Source organism: Schistocerca americana, chromosome 8 (genome assembly GCF_021461395.2).
Source record: "Schistocerca americana isolate TAMUIC-IGC-003095 chromosome 8, iqSchAmer2.1, whole genome shotgun sequence".
Lineage (NCBI taxonomy): Eukaryota > Metazoa > Arthropoda > Insecta > Orthoptera > Acrididae > Schistocerca > Schistocerca americana.
In genome coordinates this window covers 429,326,154-429,334,324 of record NC_060126.1, presented here as the reverse complement: position 1 = coordinate 429,334,324, position 8,171 = coordinate 429,326,154, and positions in this window count along the sequence as shown.

Sequence of the window (8,171 nt, the reverse complement as noted above, 5' to 3'; positions counted from 1 at the left end):
TTTCGTCCGTGATTCGGTCTTCCGATCAGAGGCGCTGGTCTGAGGGCCTTTGACTGGAGGACTGTCTAAGAGCGCGGTTGCTCTCGACTCTTTCAAGTTTGGTCCCGCAGCGGAGCGAGGACACTCCGCGAGGTGACTGGTCACGTTGTAAGACGTGTATATTTCTATTGTCTATTGTCAAACCACATTTTATGAAAGATGTTTATATTTTATTAATAGAATTAAGTAGGAATAATTAATACTTGTCGTTTTTGAAATAATTGTAGTAGCAGGGAATGTCTGCAACAAAGCATTGTTGGCGGGAGAGACCGCACATTGATATAACTTTAAAAAGGGCGGGAGAGACAGCGTATGGCTACATTTTAAGAAAAGAGTGGGAAAGACCGTGCATTGATACATTTTATAATGGTAGCAGGGATTGTCTGCACCAGAAAGCATTCGAGAGAGACCACACTTTAGCGTTCGTAGGAAGTCAGTAGTAAGAGAGATGTGAAGCGAGTCGGTAGCAGGTCTGAAGCGAGAGGTTGAGAGGAGCGGTGTGCCTGCCAGCAACCGGCTATGATCTACAAGAGATTATAAACGGATGTACATCGAGGAAGCAATGATGGAAATAAAAGAAAGGTTCAGGAGTGGAATTAAAATACAAGGTGAAAGGATATCAATGATACGATTCGCTGATGACATTGCTATCCTGACTGAAAGTGAAGAAGAATTAAATGATCTGCTGAACGGAATGAACAGTCTAATGAGTACACAGTATGGTTTGAGAGTAAATCGGAGAAAGACGAAGGTAATGAGAAGTAGTAGAAATGAGAACGGCGAGAAACTTAACATCAGGATTGATGGTCACGAAGTCAATGAAGTTAAGAAATTCTGCTATCTAGGCAGTAAAATAACCAATGACGGACGGAGCAAGGAGGACATCAAAAGCAGACTCGCTATGGCAAAAAAGGCATTTCTGGCCAAGAGAAGTCTCTAATATCAAATACCGGCCTTAATTTGAGGAAGAAATTTCTGAGGATGTACGTCTGGAGTACAGCATTGTATGGTAGTGAAACATGGACTGTGGGAAAACCGGAACAGAAGAGAATCGAAGCATTTGAGATGTGGTGCTATAGACGAATGTTGAAAATTAGGTGGACTGATAAGGTAAGGAATGAGGAGGTACTACGCAGAATCGGAGAGGAAAGGAATATGTGGAAAACACTGATAAGGAGAAGGGACAGGATGATAGGACATCTGCTAAGACATAAGGGAGTGACTTCCATGGTACTAGAGGGAGCTGTAGAGGGCAAAAACTGTAGAGGAAGACAGAGATTGGAATACGTCAAGCAAATAATTGAGGACGTAGGTTGCAAGTGCTACTCTGAGATGAAGAGGTTAGCACAGGAAAGGATTTCGTGGCGGGCCGCATCAAACCAGTCAGTAGACTGCGACAAAAAAAAAAAAAAAAAAAAGAAAAAAAAAAAACCAGAGACATCAGCTAACTATTAACATAAGAGGAACTAATATTTTTGAATTTTTTTTTTTAGATACACATGACTACTGGAGGTATGTTTGCGCAATGCTAGTCGTAAGATTATTGTAAAAAATAAGTCCCATTAGAACGTCTGTAAAATCATTTCATTAACAACAGTAAATATGTGAAGAATCGTTTTCAGAATATAATTAATTTTGCTAGCAATATTGCATTACTGATTATAATCCATCCCAAAAACCATCAACGTAAAACTTTGCAAAATTTTATTGTTGTCAAGAAAAAGTTTAACTAGGAATTACGTAGCTTCAGTCAAATTAATTAAAGAATAACGTCAGCTTTGCTATTAAAGAACAACGTCAGCTTTGGTAATAAATACAGCCACTTATTATGACAGCCCACCAGCAGCTAAGAGAGTATAGTAAAACAGAGTAAGTATATTCATGTCGCAGTTCGATGTAGCAGTCAGATGGCGATCCAGTAACAGTAAAAAAGGTAAGGAACAGTTTTGGGTTATTGCAGGTAACGACTGAGGGCCACGACAACGACACATTCTATGTTTCGTCGAAATAATCAGCAAATCACTTTTAATAAGCAGCATTTAAATTTGTATGCGAAGATTGCGCTTATTATTATTGAGAAAGAGAATTAATTTCAAAGGGAAGATTTCATTTGTTATTATTAAGCAAGAGATAGATATCCTAAGGGAAAGTTCCATAGGTTATTGTAGAAGGGAAGGTTGAGTAACAAAAGAAATGTAGAGCAGACGGGAAGGTTTCAACGTCACGCGGTTGATTAGTTACGTGTTCCATTGATCAATCTCACTGTAACCGCTATGATGTGGAACTATCAAGTGCATAAGAAATGTACACATGAATCAAGTTCTTAAAACTTAAATTTTTTATTATCTATCCCATATTCCATTAAATGGCACAAAATACACATTATACCTACAGATTTAATTATTCCTATTCAAGAATTCATCTATGGCGTAGAATGAGTTGTCGAGGAGATATAATTACAATTTATTTTTGAAACTGTTACTGCTGTCTGTCAGAGATTTTATTTCAGCTGGTAATTCATAGATAAGTTTTACAGCAGCATATTTTACACCTTTCTGTGTCAAAGATAGGTTAAGTAGAGGATAGTGAAAGTCTTTCTTTCTTCTGGTATTATAATCATGAATGTCATTCTTGTTTCTAAACTGGTCCATGTTGTTGAGAACAAATTTCGTTACTGAGTAAATGTACTATGAGGCTGCTGCAACAATTCCTAACCTTTTAAACAGATGCCTACAAGATGTGTGACTAGAAGCCCCCACACATTTTTCTAACCAGTTTCTTTTGAGCGATAAATACTTTTGCCTAAGTGTTCAGTAACACCAAAATGTTATTCCGTATACATCAGAGAGTGAAAGTATGTTTGCTTGCTAATTTTATATCCTCAAATTTAACAATTATTCTGACTGCAAAAGTTTGAACATAGTCAATTCAGGAGATCCAAAATATGAATTTTCCAGTTAAGATTCTCATCTACATGTGCACCCTAAAACTTGTTACGCTCTACCCTGGCTAGTGACTTCTGTTGATGTGTTATATTTATTGAAGGATCTGTACTCCTTGCACTAAAAAATCGGATGTACTGTGTTTTTTCAAAGCTCAAAGCAGGCCCATTTGCAGAAAACCAATCAGTAACTTTTCCAGGTACATTATTTGCATCATTTTCTGTTGGAGTTTCTTTTACTGGATTAATAATGATGCGTGTATAATCAGCAAACAGTGTCAGTTTAGCTTCTTCTTTCAGATGAGAAGGGTGGTCATACACATATATCAAGAACAGAAGGGGACCCATGATCGAACCCTGTGGAACACCTAATGTAGTTTCACCGCACAGTTAGATGAAGTGGGGAACTTCCTTAAACCATATAAAGAAACTTTTTGCTTTTTTTTCTCTAGATATGACTTAAATCACTCATATAGTGTTCCATTTATACCGTAGAATTGCAATTTCTGTAACATAATATCATGGTTCACACAATCAAACTCTTTGGATAAGTCTGGCAAGTGAGAGAGCGAGCGGATGGTACAGTGAGGGGCGTGTTCGTCGTCCGCTGTGATTGTGCAAAGTCAGCGAGGTCGCTGGGCACTAGACCGACGACAGTACTGTACTCGAGTCTTCACTTGTCGTTGGTGTTCACAGACAGCGGTGACCGTTTGCTGGTTTGGTTGCTTTGGTAGCTAAAAGGCTGTTCAAAGCATTAGTGTGCCCCACAGCCTGGTTACAGTGGAAGTACGAGTACAGTTACACTACTACTTACTATTCTGTGACGGGATTGCGCTGTTGAGCGTATACGTTACAAAACAGGTGGTTGGTCTAAGTGATTTGATAGTAGTACTTTGCCCACATTGTACTCTTCAAGTTTCTTTCGCCCATTAAGAAATGTCTTAACCTAAGTCGCCTATAATTTAGTACGGTGTGCATATTTAAAGAACTGTCATGTGCTGTTGTTGTTGTTTTACCGTACTTCAGATATGTTCTGCTTTAAATGGAGTTCCTTTCACTTAACCACTACGTCTGGGTGGATGATCACTGAATTTTTTATAATTCTGGTACGATTAAGTGGCCTGACGTTGCTTCTCGTAAACCGAGGAGGTGTTTGTGAACTGGCTGTTGACTTGCTGTGTGCGTGTGCAATACGACTAACTAAATTAAACTGTTTGCACTGCCGTTGATCTGGAGTTGTTTTACAGTCAGGTGCTCTTTTTTGCATTGATCAAGTAGTTACTTCTTACTTGACATGTCTGGAAGTCCTACAAATTGTTGGTTTGTTAACGTCGTATGACATGGAAGAGTCATCTACTGGCTTGATTCACAAACGGCTAAATTAAAAGGTTAAAATTAACTGTTTTTGTGGTGTTTAATACCAAGGGATAATTCTAATACTTGTAATTGTTTTCATTGAAAATTTTCTATGTGTATTCGCACAGGGTTACGTATTGTTCGTTGCCGTTGATAAACATCTTAATTAAGCGTTGTGACTTCTTGTCTATGCCTGGTGCTACCAGGTTTGTGGTACAGGTTTTAATCTCCCCCCTCCCTCCTTCTTCCATCTATTGTCCACATTAAACAACGCCGAGTCCAAGTAATTAACAAGTAAAGTCTTTTATGAAGATTTGAGAGGACTGAAGATTAAAAGAAACTTTCAAGTTTACTCAGCTTGTCATGCTGAAATGGCTCCAGTTCTTCATGTCTAGGGATCTGTTTCTTGCAGCCGAAAATCTAATATCATGTCCTCACGGTTAGTTTGAACTAAATAAATTGGAAGATTGTCGTTGCAGAATTTTTACGTAAATATATTTTCCACTGATTTTCTCGCATTTAGTATATCATACAATATTTTGATTTTTTCAGATTAACAAAGCCGAAATTACACTGTTCGCAACTATTATACAAAATTACGTCCGCTCACATCAGAGGCTAGCTTACGATTGTCTCACACTCCGCAGAAATAACAATATTCCAAAGGGTTTAATTTCGATTATTATTTCATATACAGGGTGTTTCAAAAATGACCGGTATATTTGAAACGGCAATAAAAACTAAACGAGCAGCGATAGAAATACACCGTTTGTTGCAATATGCTTGGGACAACAGTACATTTTCAGGCAGACAAACTTTCGAAATTACAGTAGTTACAATTTTCAACAACAGATGGCGCTGCGGTCTGGGAACTCTATAGTTCGATATTTTCCACATATCCACCATGCGTAGCAATAATATGGCGTAGTCTCTGAATGAAATTACCCGAAACCTTTGACAACGTGTCTGGTGGAATGGCTTCACATGCAGATGAGATGTACTGCTTCAGCTGTTCAATTGTTTCTGGATTCCGGCGGTACACCTGGTCTTTCAAGTGTCCCCACAGAAAGAAGTCACAGGGGTTCATGTCTGGCGAATAGGGAGGCCAATCCACGCCGCCTCCTGTATGTTTCGGATAGCCCAAAGCAATCACACGATCACCGAAATATTCATTCAGGAAATTAAAGACGTCGGCCGTGCGATGTGGCCGGGCACCATCTTGCATAAACCACGAGATGTTCGCAGTGTCGTCTAAGGCAGTTTGTACCGCCACAAATTCACGAAGAATGTCCAGATAGCGTGATGCAGTAATCGTTTCGGATCTGAAAAATGGGCCAATGATTCCTTTGGAAGAAATGGCGGCCCAGACCAGTACTTTTTGAGGATGCAGGGACGATGGGACTGCAACATGGGGCTTTTCGGTTCCCCATATGCACCAGTTCTGTTTATTGACGAAGCCGTCCAGGCAAAAATAAGCTTCGTCAGGAAACCAAATGCTGCCCACATGCATATCGCCGTCATCAATCCTGTGCACTATATCGTTAGCGAATGTCTCTCGTGCAGCAATGGTAGCGGCGCTGAGGGGTTGCCGCGTTTGAATTTTGTATGGATAGAGGTGTAAACTCTGGCGCATGAGACGATACGTGGACGTTGGCGTCATTTGGACCGCAGCTGCAACACGGCGAACGGAAACCCGAGGCCGCTGTTGGATCACCTGCTGCACTAGCTGCGCGTTGCCCTCTGTGGTTGCCGTACGCGGTCGCCCTACCTTTCCAGCACGTTCATCCGTCACGTTCCCAGTCCGTTGAAATTTTTCAAGCAGATCCTTTATTGTATCGCTTTTCGGTCCTTTGGTTACATTAAACCTCCGTTGAAAACTTCGTCGTGTTGCAACAACACTGTGTTCTAGGCGGTGGAATTCCAACACCAGAAAAATCCTCTGTTCTAAGGAATAAACCATGTTGTCTACAGCACACTTGCACGTTGTGAACAGCACACGCTTACAGCAGAAAGACGACGTACAGAATGGCGCACCCACAGACTGCGTTGTCTTCTACATCTTTCACATCACTTGCAGCGCCATCTGTTGTTGAAAATTGTAACTACTGTAATTTCGAAAGTTTGTCCGCCTGAAAATGTACTGTTGTCCCAAGCATATTGCAACAAACGGTGTATTTCTATCGCTGCTCGTTTAGTTTTTATTGCCGTTTCAAATATACCGGTCATTTTTGAAACACCCTGTATGAATCCAGAAATAAACATAGTAAACAGTACAGGATTGCGTAATTAATAATACAAATTTTAAATGTGCAAAAATACGTAATTTCAAATGTTTCTAAAAAAATTTAACTGTACATTCAGAATTAGTGCTTATCTATTACAACATCGAAACTAAAATATTTTCTAAAGTAATTCCTTTTCATAAATTTTAGCTTGAAATATTATAAACTGTGTAAAAAGTTGTATGAAAATTTCCAGAAAAGCAACTCACATAATATTGACCTGTCCAAAATTCGGAAAAAACAACACTCGTATCGACAACTACTGTTGAGGAAAAGTAATACTAAAGAAGGATGTCCCGTTACAACGTAGTGTCATAAGTTATTCTAAGCGGAAGGGCCAAGACGTGGAGTATTGAAAAAAGAAAGGACAGCAAGTGCACTGAAGGACCTACCATTTGTAAAACTAATACCAATATTGTGGCGCATAACCCCCCCCCCCCCCTCCCAAGAGACACACACGAGTCAAGTACGTTGTTTATCCCTTGGTTGTGAATGGATTTCCAAGGATTCTACCTGTTGTTTAATTGGTTGTCTTGAGTGATTTCCCGAATCAGTCATTTATGAAATTATGAGTTGTAATTATTTGTTTTAATGAGAAAAAGTCATACTTGAAGATTCTTGGAATTCTTTATACATACTGTTTATTGCAATATTATTTTACTGTTAGCAACCAGAGTTAATAAATGCTGGTTGTCAGAGTTCGTTTAAAGTTTTATGAACCGGCCATCTGTGTCCAAGCGCTTAAAGTTTTGAAGAGACTAAATCTGTTTTTAAGGTTTGTTTGTAAAGTTGCTTGTTACCTTTCCACTCCCGCTCTTAACCTTTACGACATTTCAACCGTTCTAAAGTTGCCTCAGTCGTCTTGCTGGCAACGTGACTGTTAAGTGGAAGCCACAAACAAGCTAATACGAGGGAGACCTCATGTACTGATGGAGAGCGACGGTCGAGCACTGCTCAGAGTGGTTGTAAAATATCGCTCGAAAACAGCGGAAGGAATCACTGGCTGTTCCCAGAGTGCACCCAGCAATCGTGCTAGCACGCTGGCCGTGCGTAGGGAGTTAATAAGAATGGCGTACGGTGATCGAGCTACTACTTTTAAGCCACACATTTCTATAGTCGGCGCTAAGCGACCCTCTGGAGAGTGGATGACTCGAAAAAAGTGATTTTGAGTGATGAATAACGCTGTACTCTGTAGGAACGCGATGGAAGTATTTGGGACTGGCAGATGTCTGTGAACCTTACCTGCCATCATGTGAAGTACCGACAGTGAAGTGCAGAGAAGGTGTTGCTACGGTTTAGGGGTGTTTTTCGCGGTTAGAATCGGGTGCCCTTGCTGCACTTAAGAAAAGGCTAAATATGAAAAGATGTGAACGGCTTTTACGGCATTGTGTACTGCTTATAGTAAAGGAACGGTTCAGAGGCGGCGAGAGTACCAACACGACAGTGTACACAGCCACCTGTGAGACATACGTTTGTGGACGATGACATTCTTGAAAAGGACTGGCCAGCCCGGAGTTCCGACCTCACCCCGATGGGACACCTTTGGGATGAAT